A 13,572-nucleotide genomic window follows, 5' to 3' on the forward strand; every position below is an offset into this window, starting at 1 on the left:
AAACTCACAGTACTGCAGTAGCTTTCTCTTTACATCCACTAAAGAAAGCAGTCAAATGCATCTGCTGGCATACGTTGTTGCACGGATGGGTGCGTCACTGTTTATGCACATTAAGTACACACGCAAATTTTAAGATTCATCTCACAGCACCCCATTACTGTGCTCAGCCCTCCATCTGGCATGCATATGTGAGCTCCTATCAAGAGACCGAATGTTTTGACAGAAACTCACACTCAGCTCTAAAACCAGTGTGCTGCTGAGGAAACAAAGTGGGACAGAGAAACAAGTGAGGCAACAAAAACACTTCTTACCTGGGAGAAGAAGGTCACAGCATCACCGCAGGGAGGATGGCAGGAATCAGCAGAGAAGAATAAAGAGAAAGAGAAACACATGTTAGTTACTGTCAGATGTAAAGAAACCTTTTTGATTTAATCTGGGAGTGTCTAAGATTTTGAATCTGCAATATTTATTCATGTTTCAAGGAAAAAATGCAGTCACATTTGAGCCAACGTGGCTCAAAGATATTTTTATCAACTCACATTCCCACATGGCTATTAATCCCCTAATGCTTTTAATGATGCAAGTACAAGCAAGTCATAAAACAACCGAAACACATTAAACGACCTGCAAAACAGTTACAAGGAAAGCCTGACTTTGCAGAATTACACTTAACAGCTATTGCAAGACAATTTTCTCTTTAACTAACCACCAGAAAAGAAAAGTGCGCTAATCAATAAATCAGAACACTCCCATGTATTCAAGCAAGAAGGCAAGCTTGAGAAAATCCATCAGTGTTAAAAAACAATGTGTTTGGCCTGCAACCAGCTCACATCTTTAGAGGGAAACACCCGTCATGTTTACGGTCTATTTTCGCCAGTAGGGTGCCATGGCTGAAATGTGCTGCCAAGTGCTGCCCACCCAGCTTAGCCCCACTTACTCACAGCTTCCACTCGATAGGTAATGCTGTTTGCACGGTGATGTAAAGCCAATAAAACCAGTTTTATGGCAGGCAAATCTAAACTAATGTGAAGTACTCACACACCTGTTTTAACAAGGAGAAACTTTAGGATCCTTTCAAGGGGAGAGCGAGAGCAACAGGGAGCAGTAACAGTTGGGTTGTGGGATAGACACAATTCTCCAGAAAGTACCCTAAAACACAAGCAGGAAATGAACACCACCACAAACAAATAAGAGGTCCGATGTAACCATACTGGTTAGAGAGAGGGGAAATCAAGGCAAAGGGCTCATTTCCTGACTCGAGGCTTTGATGGAAACTCAAGGGTTACAAACTGAATTTTATAAAATGTTGTAAAAAACCTTAAAAGTTTGAAAGCAAGGCTTTAAAATGTTCAAAGCCAAGCAGCTTGGGAAGAGGAAACACACTGACTCCAAGCCACAAAATGGAACGGCAATTAAAGGCTCTAATTTGGCAGAGGTTGGCAGGGATGTTTCTAATAGACGAGCTGCACCACAAGCTGGTGAATTCAACAAAGAGCAGCGGCCAACCTAGACACTTAAAGGCTTGTTTTCTTTTCAGAATGTGATTTACACACAACAGATAGAGTAAAAGTTTAGTTTGCATGTGGGAAATATGCACACGCCGTTTGTAAAGCGTAAAACCGCCCAAAAAACAACAACACACACACTTGGCATCCAGCGTCAAAATCAACATTTGGAGCAGTTAATTGGCTGAACTCTGGAGGCTGCAATCGGAAATCCCACAGAATAAAACCAAAAAGCTCCAAGTCATCCTCGCTCGCTACAGCTCAACTTGGGCCAAGTTGGCTGTGATGAATCTGATTCCACACAGAGACGCCCAGGCTCATGGCCACGATAGCTGAATGTGCCTTCCCATTCTCACGCTGTGTGAGGGATTTTGGAAAAGGTTATTCTATTTAAATGTAAATGTTTTTCCTACTTTGGTGAAACCCACAGAAAGGTGCAGCTAGCGCAACAGATTACAGAGGCCTCAGCTGTGCAGATCTATATGGATACCAAAACTGATGTTTAACATAATCATGTTGGCCAATAGCCAAATACCAATTTTTCCTCCCTTTTTTTGTCTTTTCATTGCAAAAAAGTAAGAAAACATGATTATATTAAAATGTTTTAAAGTATTTCAGATCTTTATCACCTACAAGTGAAAACTAAAGTTTTAAAAGGACTTTGCAGCCTGCAGTCCTGGGAAAAGGTGCACCGCATGATTTCTATAACTCATTCGAAGGTTCCAATTCGATTTAATTTTAACTCAGACAGTCAGAAATATTATAATTATGATCATTTATCAGTACATATCCATATTTTTATATCTATGTAGGCTATAAAAACAAAGTTGAGACTTGTGAGACTTCATCAGAGGTGTAAGCATCACAGATGCCTTTGTGCCAATGTAACTGAGGATAAAACATGAAGGCAATTTTGCTGTTCTGGCTTTTTAAAGCAGATAACCTTAAAAATATTCTGCAGTTGATCAAAAACAGAAGAAAACCATGAATCAACATATGAACATTACCTGATGCTGCTAAAGTGAAGCAGAGCAAAGTTTCAGAGGTTTTATTAGAAACAGAGATGAATCCAATCTATTATTATTATTATTATTACTTTCTTCTGCCAACACTTCCAAACAAGCCATACTTATTGGGTCCTTTTCTACATGTGCTGTCATGATCTTTAACATTTACCATGCTAACTGAGGCCTGTGGGTTCTAGCAGGTAGGTCTTGAGTTCTTTTCTTTTTACCTTACAACACTTCCCAGATTGATGGGCAGCAACACTTGCTTCTCTAAGATCATTGCCAAGTAGGAATGATATTGGCAATGTAAAAAAATACACATACCTGACTGCTCCAAACCAACAAACTGCCAAAACATCTTTTTAGAGATGCTCATACTTACTGATGATCAGTTAATCAAGTGCATTTGATTAGCTGTACCTGGCTGCTACTTATGCACTTCCTTTGGAAGCAGTAAGCATGTACTTTGTGCAGTCCTGTGAGAAACTATTAAAATTGTCTTTGTTCCCATGACTATATGGTAAACATGTAGCTCTGTGCCATATTGGTGGAGCTGTCTTACTTACCAACAGTCAACAACTCAGACCAATGCAGATATTATTGCCTATACAAGTATGAAGAATAAGGTCACATCTTAAAAATGAGCAAGTATTTCTATTTTACGAACATTGGGTAGGCCAAATGTGTTGAAAACAACACTAATAACTAACTAATAAAATACGGTCTATGGTAATGGGATAATTACAGCTTTAAAATGATTTAAAGTTAGCAGTTGGAAACCTTTAGAATGCCTGCAAAGCAAAAGCTAGAAATTAAGTAACAGATGCATTTTCTTTAGGTTTTTCAAGTTGCGATTTTAAACAACGTGCTTGCTTGCTTGCAGGTATACATCAATTCTGAATTGAAACAAATGGTGCTGTTGCTTAAAGCTCTGAATGTTCAAACGCCCCACCAGCACAAGAATCCAGAACATGAAAACAAGATTATAAAAATTCAATTATCTAAATCTCAATAACTGAATTGCTGCCTTATAATCATACTCTGCATATTTAACATTCAAATCCTAATGACATTGTCCTTGACTACTCATTCAACCAAAAGTAATAACAACTAGCTTGCTGTGGAGCTAGCCAGGAGTGCTTTACTTGCAGCAGATGCCACTTTAAATGCACCTCTACCGTTTCTGACAGTGGCAATCTGGAGATCAGATTAGAAGGTGTGCTCTTTATCAGCAAGCAAGCCTTTAAAGAGCTTAGTGAGTGGGCCTGGTCTGCCTCCAACAGCGTGCTGGGTCAGGAAGGCACCCGCTCCACGTTGCCCACTCTCCGCTCTGAGCTAATCCTATTTACTGCAGAGTATTTATGCTGACCCGGAGCCAAATGCCGAGCCAATGATATGGCAGCACTGGCAGAAGGGAATCAAAACACATAGGATATGTTTCTTTATTCTTGTGATGACAAAAAAGGGCAAAGGATTGAGCAAGGCTGGGTTGGAGAGACATGCTCAAGGCCAGGATTTAGTAGTATTTTTTTTATTTATATCGTGGCAGTCTAAAATATGTGCTCTTGGAATACTGAATGCTGTACATTTAGAGAATGCGAAAACATGAAACAAAATGAAACAGCATTCAAGGTCTGCTGGCTTCACTGCCTGGAGGCACAAATCCTGTTCATTTAGACTCCAATTTTGACTTAAATTTTGCTTTTCCATTCAGCCACCAGCAAATTTAAGACAATAAAAGGTGCATATACTGTGAAACTTAACCACACTGGATACTTGGAATACTAGACACAATACTCTTTGTGGGTGGACATTTTTTTCCATCTCTATGCCTGCAGTATATCACATGTTACGTGAAAGTCTGTGCTAAATGTTCAGTTAAAAGAAAAGGAAAACAAAAAATAAACAAAACCAATAATAATCTGACTCTATTTGCTGTCTAAACATTTAATGGTAAAGTACAAAAAATGTGTTTTTAGTACAGAAATAGAATTTAATTTTTGGACAAAATCTAAAAAAAAATTCCAGGACTTTGTTTATAATAGCCAGAGTTAAACTGATTTGATGGCTATGGTTACAACAAACATTTTCATATGAAAGCTAACTGACATGGACATGACATCCTTGTGTCTTGAAAAAACAAAAACTAAATTAATAAATTAAAAATAAGCACATTTATTAATTAAAAAAGAAAGTGCACACGATGAAATAACCTGACATTGCTGAGACTTTCTTATCCTACTGGACCAACCAGCTAGCAAATTAACAAAGGGTGCACTCCAAGCTTCGACAGTGGACATCAAAGGAGCAAAAGGGCAATTTTTATTTGTTATTGGCATTGGAGCTTTGTTGTGGACTTGTTTTACCCTCTGATGGGGGATAACCTTGGTTTGCCTTTACTCTTAGCAGATTTACTCAGCGGTAAAGTGGCTGTGACACACAAAGAGGTCAGGGATGCACCTTCTCACAACCACGGAACAGTCACATCAGCTGACAGTGGATTGTCACTGCAAGTACATGCGAGTCAATAGCACAGAAGCACAATGTTGGAGAGCTGATATCCCTGACCTAATGCAGATTGGGTCAGGCATGCAGACTCCAAATAGCCATGAAATTATCCTAAAGGATGGCAGAAAGGAGAATGCCCGACAAACATAACAAGAGAAGACAGAGCTAGACAGGGGGATGCTGTAAGGCCAAGACAGAGAGAAATGAAAGGGTGGGAGAGAGAGCGTAAAAGGAGAAAATGATGAAGAAGAGGGGGGAGTGGATCTTGCTGGTTCGCACTGGGAGTCAAAGAGGCCTGAAGCATGCTTTACAAGCTTCAACCACGTCAGATCACATCAGTGTCGCTGCCAGCTTCTTCCCCTGCTTGTGCACTTATGGACCAGCACATACTTGCAACAAAAACAATCGACACAGACCTCTGTGCACACACAAACCTGAAAATGCCTTCATGAGATACTTTTCTTGAATCTTATCCAACAGCCCCTGTGGTCCCATTTCACAGCAACAGCTTAGTGAAGCCACACACAAAGAATCCATGGCCATGTTGAACATGGATATGAAGAGGTAAGCATGTCTGGTGGCTCAATCGTTTCTGTGATGCTGAGAGTGACAGACAGCTCATTCTCTAAGCTCCCTGAGGATTTTGCTACAAATACTCTGTTAACGTCCTCCCATCACTTTCTATGCCTCTTTTTCCTGCTCCCTACATCACGTGTGACCCAGTTCAACCCTCTTTCCATTTTTTCTGTCTTTCTCTAATAACAAGGGCTAAACTTTCCTGAGGAGGAAAACAGTGGGGGAGCTGCAGCCTCCACTGCCTGCATGCTCATAGATGTCTACAGCAGAATACAGCTATAGTTCTTTGTAAGATAATTCCATGTATTGAGCTGACAAAATGCTGTCAGATATCCATCAGCTGAGTCCAGCAATACATTGTTAAATGTATATCATTTTATTAAAAATATGTGCAACTTACAGCACTGGCCAAAAGTCTTGAACCACTTTTTATTTCTTTAAGTTTTCAAAGGAAAATGGGAAATGGTTGTGGTGCAAACAATATTTTATAACTGTCAAACTGTTACCTCTGGCAACAACAGGTTCTTTGCCAAGATGTCTGTGCCATCCCTTGAGTTACACGCCTTTTTATGCTTAAATGATTCACAGATCAGTATTAAGTGTCTTAAGAAAACAAACAAGAAAAAAAAATTCCTCTGAAAATGCTCAGGTACAAGGACGAGACTGAAAATGAGTGATCTATCTATCTATCAAGGGACTATGTAATAATATGTGGCATTAACTTTATTAGTACAAATAATAAAGCATGGAAAAGGGCAGGTTTAAATGGGACTTTAAAAGATTTTTTTTTTTTAAAAACCCATTAGCCTGCAGTCATATTTCCTATAAAACGCGACTCTCTGTTACAAATTTTCAAAAGTTGTTTGAAGCAGCATTTTCATGGTCTGGTTTATTCACTGAAATGCATTTTGTCCAATCTAGGAAGTGTGACATCCTCATTCTTAAATACACCGAGTTGCTAGAATATAACTATCCTAGTAATCATATGCTCTTCACATTAATGGATATTTTATTTTTCATTATGCAAATGTACTGTTTATAAGATTGGGGAATCCTGCAGTCAGCTGAGACTGAAGAAGTCACTTGGATGAGTGACGAAACGTTTCTCCCAGAATACGCTACGTCCAGATGAACAGAATCAACTTTTGGAGATTAATGGATATTGTTTAGGAGAAACAAATGCCATATGTTAATATGAACATTTTGCTGATAATTAGGCAGCATGAGTGTTCTTATGGACTTCATATTTATGCAGTTGTAGAGTGAAATGTTAACAAAATATACAAAGGACTCATGAGGTCAGATTAGCTTGATTAGAAATATTATGGATTGTATATTGCTACCAAACAGCTTCAGCTCTATACATAATCACTTTGTGTTTTTGCTGTGTAACACCATGGCAGTATGACTACACAGTCAAGCTAGATATACTTTTTAGTATTCAGTGCATACAAGTTTAATTCCCTATCTCCGACCAGCCGCAGTGAGGCAAAACTTTTGATGAGCACCACAGTTTAGATGAAACACTAAGAGATTCTCACTGTCAAATGCCTCTCTGCGGTCTGGGACCATCCACCATCCACTGGTAGTCACCCTGGGGCAGCTCTTCAGAAACTGTTCAGCTGGCAATCCGTTGGCAGAAGCGTGCCGTGATTTTAAATGATGTCTGAGAGGAGCTTCTCGCTTCTGTGCAGCCTGAATGAATTTATTTGGACAATAGCATTTCCCTATCTCAGTACTAAGCTGCATTACATGGGGCACTAATAGATTGGCTCATCCACTAGAGGCAAAGCAGGGGACGCGCTCTCTCTCTCCCTCACTCATTTCTCTAGTTGAGCAGCACTGGCAGCCATAATTGGGTTCACTGGAGAAGAGAAAATATTCCTAAAGGGCTTGATGGCAGAGGTAAGCCCACTGTAGATTTTCCTAATAGATGACTCAACATCTTTAGTTGTCAAGATCAGAAAAATTAATATATCATTGTAAGTGAAAAGGCTGATCTTTCAGTAAAAGGAGTAGCTGTATCCTTATGACTACAATAAATATACAGTGGAATCATCTTGTCAAATAATTCCTTCATGGAATTCCAACCTGGAAAGTGTGGGCTTAGAAAAGCCACAATGAGTTCATTTTAGTCTTTTGTGTCAACTCCACGCCTGTAACAACTGGCCCCATTTCCAGGGCATTTCTCTGCCTTTGCATGCTAGGACTGGGTCCAGCTCTATGACCTTTAAATGAAATTAAGCACGTGGAGAAATCTGAAGAATGGGTGTCAGATTCAGGTAAAGCTTTCCAAGTAATTATTCTTTTAACTGGTTAAACAACCAAGGCAGCTCAAGAGAAACCACACTTGTGCTTCTGTGAGGCTCCACTGAAACAGCGCGGTTATGAGAGTTATTACTTACACGGCCCTAGGGGCGACAGGATCCTATCAAAGGAAATAAAAAGTGACAGGAGATAATCTCAGTTTACCCCGGTGTCAATGGGAAAAGCCACAGCAAGTATATATTGGACCATAAAATCTGTGTGCTTTCATTGAGTTTTTGCTTAGCCATTGATCCCTACTAACTCAAGAAAACCCTAGGCTATTGATGCCAGCCTGCAAAAGAGTCATCTCTTTCTTATTGTCCTAAAGCCGAGTCAAGGTGACATCGCCATGACCCGTAATCCTGCTGTGCTCTGGACTTTATATAGCCTCAGAGATACAGAAAGAGACTGAATTAGGGCTTTCATTTTATCCTTTCAAACTCTGTCACCTCTAGCAATTGGTCTCTGGGGCTTTTTTTGTGGGAGAGAAGATTGGTCAACATAAATCATCTTTCCAATTACAGCTGACATTGGATACAGGCATTTAACAAGTATACACACAGAACAATCCACTAGAGAAAACAGCATGAGACACTTGCTGTATTTTGTAATTGAGGTGACTAGATAAACCACAAATCAATGGAGACTTTAGCCAGCGTTACCAGATTTTTAAGGGTGACGGCAATTCTCCACCAGCCTTTTACGCTGCGGCGTAAAGAACTAAGTTAACCCCATGCTTCAGCAGCTTGTAGAACCCTAATTTTCAGCAATAAATAATTGTCTTCTACATGACTTTATCAGTCTTTTGCATTGTTGTGGAGGAATTTTAGCCCACTTCTCTTCATATCACTTCAGTTCATTGATGCAAAAAACTCATTCACTATGCACAGCTCTTTTAAGATCCTGAGTTCTGTGCAACACCTTGATTCTTTTCCTTCTCAGTCACTCTGCTGACGTGCTCTAGATCATTCTCTTGTTGCATGACCCAATTTCAGCAAAGCTTTAGCTGTCAAACAGGTGGGCTCACACTAGATTATTTTGGTATACAGGTAAGTTCATGGCTGGAAGGTGCTTAGGTCCTGTGGATTCAAAACAAACCCAAATGATCACCCCTCTGTCACTCTGATGTCAGTTGGCATCAGACGTTTGCTACATTTGGTTTTCACCAGACGTAGACATTTTAGCAGTTGCTGAGTCTCATTGCCAGATATCACCATAGTCTCTCCTATCCAAAGGACATCGTTCCAGACACACTGCTATGTTATTTTTAGAGAAAAGAGGCATTTTCCTCATTTCCAATTGAGTCATACTTGGTCAGTCTTTTTCTAATTGTGCTGTCATGAACTTCAACATTCAACGTGCTAACAGAGGCCTATGGAGTCTAAGACGTAGTTTATTTTTTCTAGTTTCTCTGAGCATTATGAGTAATGTCATATTTTTTATTTCACCTGAGGTTGTGTTTACATACAGTAATCTTAAGACCTGTTAAAGACCAGATAGGTTTTATTACGACCTGCAAATCCTTAGAATTAAAAAAGGTGTACTTCCTTTTTATGACTGTAGCTGCAGGCCGTCATAATAAAAAGGTCAAACAGTTTAGCAAGCACAGTCGCCATGGTACCCTTTGTCTTCAGTGTTCCGTGTTTGACTTTGACAGCTCAAAGTGTAGAGAGGTGCGACTTCAGTTTTCACACTAAATCAAAAGTCCATCACATTACTTTTCTATGGCAAACAAATTTCATTTCTCATAGAGTACACTGAACTGTCCTCGATCCATGAGTGCAGGATTAACAACAGGACCATGTGTTACAAATGTTGCAAAAGGGCAAAGTAGTGTCAACCCTCCCTGCTTGAGCTGCTAGAGTGGGCAACATATGGACATCCCCACTTAAGCAGGTTTTATACTTTGTTTCTGCGAGTTTGCTATAGTCTGCTTGGGTTCCTGTAACAAATTTCATCATCGAACAGTGAGCACAAGGTTCCACAGGGACATCCACATGCCTACCTGTTTTTTGTGACTGTGCATAGTCTTCCTCAGAAAATTTACATTACAATGCATCAACTATGCATGTGCCCAGACAGCAGTCTTTCAAAGAAGAAAAAGAGGAATGACTATTTAGCCATCAGGTCTCCAGCTGTCCGTGTCTGTATAACTAATCTGTATAGCCAATCACTTCTGACAGTTTTTCAATTGGCAAAACCTCTAAAATAATTCTGTTTCACCTGCTCATCCCTCTTTAAAAGGACAGTATTTAACTCAATGATAAGCTTTTAGACATGTGTCATCCCTAATAGGTAAATAGCTACACAAATGTATGTTTTTGTGTCCACAAAGCATAATCTTACATTCTGGCAGAATCTAGCGTATATGCTCTCTTATACTACACTGTGTCATTGTGTCAGTGGACTGTGAGTACTATAGAGCATGTGGTGCATTTGAGTAAATGGACAAACAACATGGTATAAATACCAAGTGATGCTGACTGTAGCTATAGCCTCCTTCAGGAATTTTTGAAAGGAAATCTGAGTGGTGGAACATCACGAGAAGAAGGCGCAGACTAAAAGAGCAAATTACAAATCATCAACAGAAAATAAAGGTTAAATTCATATACATCCATAGCTAAGTAGGCTCAGAACTCACAAGGCAGTTTTCATATCATATGCAGGTACAGTGGGGCAAAAAAGTATTTAGTCAGCCACCGATTGTGCAAGTTCCCCCACTTAAAATGATGACAGAGGTCAGTAATTTGCACCAGAGGTACACTTCAACTGTGAGAGACAGAATGTGAAAAAAAAAATCCATGAATTCACATGGTAGGATTTGTAAAGAATTTATTCGTAAATCAGGGTGGAAAATAAGTATTTGGTCAATAACAAAAATACAACTCAATACTTTGTAACATAACCTTTGTTGGTGAAACGTTTACTATAAGTCTTTACCAGGTTTGCACACACAGTAGCTGGTATTTTGGCCCATTCCTCCATGCAGATCTTCTCAAGAGCAGTGATGTTTTGGGGCTGTCGCCGAGCAACACGGACTTTCAACTCCCGCCACAGATTTTCTATGGGGTTGAGGTCTGGAGACTGGCTAGGCCACTCCAGGACTTTCAAATGCTTCTTACGGAGCCACTCCTTTGTTGCCCGGGCGGTGTGTTTTGGATCATTGTCATGTTGGAAGACCCAGCCTCGTTTCATCTTCAAAGTTCTCACTGATGGAAGGAGGTTTTGGCTCAAAATCTCACGATACTTGGCCCCATTCATTCTGTCCTTAACACGGATCAGTCGTCCTGTCCCCTTGGCAGAAAAACAGCCCCATAGCATGATGTTTCCACCCCCATGCTTCACAGTAGGTATGGTGTTCTTGGGATGCAACTCAGTATTCTTCTTCCTCCAAACACGACGAGTTGAGTTTATACCAAAAAGTTCTACTTTGGTTTCATCTGACCACATGACATTCTCCCAATCCTCTGCTGTATCATCCATGTGCTCTCTGGCAAACTTCAGACGGGCCTGGACATGCACTGGCTTCAGCAGCGGAACATGTCTGGCACGGCGGGATTTGATTCCCTGCCGTTGTAGTGTGTTACTGATGGTGACCTTTGTTACTTTGGTCCCAGCTCTCTGCAGGTCATTCACCAGGTCCCCCCGTGTGGTTCTGGGATCTTTGCTCACCGTTCTCATGATCATTTTGACCCCACGGGATGAGATCTTGCGTGGAGCCCCAGATCGAGAGAGATTATCAGTGGTCTTGTATGTCTTCCATTTTCTGATGATTGCTCCCACAGTTGATTTTTTCACACCAAGCTGCTTGCCTATTGTAGAGTCACTCTTCCCATTCTGGTGCAGGTCTACAATTCTTTTCCTGGTGTCCTTCGAAAGCTCTTTGGTCTTGGCCATGGCGGAGTTTGGAGTCTGACTGGTTGAGGCTGTGGACAGGTGTCTTTTATACAGATGATGAGGTCAAACAGGTGCCATTCATACAGGTAACGAGTGGGGGACAGAAAAGCTTCTTACAGAAGACGTTACAGGTCTGTGAGAGCCAGGGATTTTCCTTGTTTGAGGTGACCAAATACTTATTTTCCACCCTGATTTACGAATAAATTCTTTACAAATCCTACCATGTGAATTCATGGATTTTTTTTTCACATTCTGTCTCTCACAGTTGAAGTGTACCTCTGGTGCAAATTACTGACCTCTGTCATCATTTTAAGTGGGGGAACTTGCACAATCGGTGGCTGACTAAATACTTTTTTGCCCCACTGTATATAGCTCACTCAGGAGCTTGTCCCAGACTGCTGTTGGCACTGTCCCAGTGATTCCTCCACTTAGCTGGCACAGCTCCACTGGGCTAAACAGCCACTAAGAGCTGTGCAGTAGACGGCGAGAGCTGACAAAGACGGATGCAAACCAGAGGAGGCTAACTAAATGCTTTCCAAAGCTTTCATAGCTGCCTTTAATCCATTCTATCCTCAAGAGAGGATCAGTTGTTGGAAAGGAACCCAACTTGGCGCCTTCTGTATGCTTTAAATGCTCAGAGGGCTTTATAAGCTGACTGAGGTCAGAGCTAACCACTGTGTATAGTAGAGGAAGCTCCCAACTTCATTGAGTGATTTATCTGTAGTCATTGCAGGAAACTCTCAATGGATATGGGCGGCTCATCCCTTCCAAATGCAGCTCAGGTTCATGAATTTAACCTTGTGTTGTCAGTTGGACAGTGTATATTTCATTTTGGCAGACAAGCAAGACTGCATCAAATCATTTAAATTTACTTTTTGACTAGAAGATAAGACTGTAGTTAAAGGTTATATTGCACCGGCTGGAAAAATAGTGCATAATGTATAATGTTTTTCCTTTAAAAATGTTCTCATTGGTCTCTCATTACCATCCCTATGACTCCAAACCTGATATTCAGTTTAACTGGTATTTCTGAATTAAAACAGTCAGGAAAATTAAATTAGACTGACTCAGTTTGAAAACAAGCCAATCAAACCCAAGGGCCTCTTGATAAAGATATCACAGTGTTACCATGTCAGGAAAAATTACTTGCTCACAAAAGCTGAGAGGCGCCAAATCACATTTAATCAGCATGCTTCTCCTCGCTCTGAGATCTCTATATTCAACTGGATCTCGGAGAATGACTTATATGATGTAGTTAATCTGTATGCATTGCAGTCACACTGAAGTTGACATATTCTGTCTGTGTGAGGCCCTGAAGGTATGAGCATGTGGTGACGGTGTTGGTCAACAACTTCGGACAGTTTACGAGTCATCTGCTTATCTTTCTAACGGTCCACTTCCACCACACCCTCAAAAAGAGAGTTTATGATCCATTCTCTTTCTCTAAAAATTCTCTTCCTCTATGGAAATCTTCAAATCAAATTTGAAGATCTATCTACTTTCAAAGGCTTTCAGATCTTTTTGAAACCGCGTTTATTCCATCTTCTTTATTTTGATCTTTTATCTTATTGCATGACATATACATGTGTATATGTATACATGTATTCACATCCACGTCTGTACGTGTGTGTGTCTGTGTTTACGTATATGCATGTATATGTATGTGCATATACATGCCTGTACGTGTAGATTTATACTTGTATAGACATGGATGTTTTGTGATCTTTTTTACCTCATTTATCTTAATTCTTTCTTTTATTTGATTACATTGT

General features: G+C 40.3%; 1 protein-coding gene across 3 annotated transcripts in view; it reads right to left on the reverse strand.

Moving 5' to 3' along the window:
* Window positions 1-13,572, reverse strand: part of nav2a (neuron navigator 2a) — a 225,740-nt gene that overhangs the window by 124,810 nt on the left and 87,358 nt on the right. The gene's annotated exons all lie outside the window — the stretch shown is intronic.

The sequence above is a fragment of the Neolamprologus brichardi genome, chromosome 1 (assembly GCF_056152115.1).
Source record: "Neolamprologus brichardi isolate AB-2024 chromosome 1, ASM5615211v1, whole genome shotgun sequence".
Classification (NCBI taxonomy): Eukaryota; Metazoa; Chordata; class Actinopteri; order Cichliformes; family Cichlidae; genus Neolamprologus; species Neolamprologus brichardi.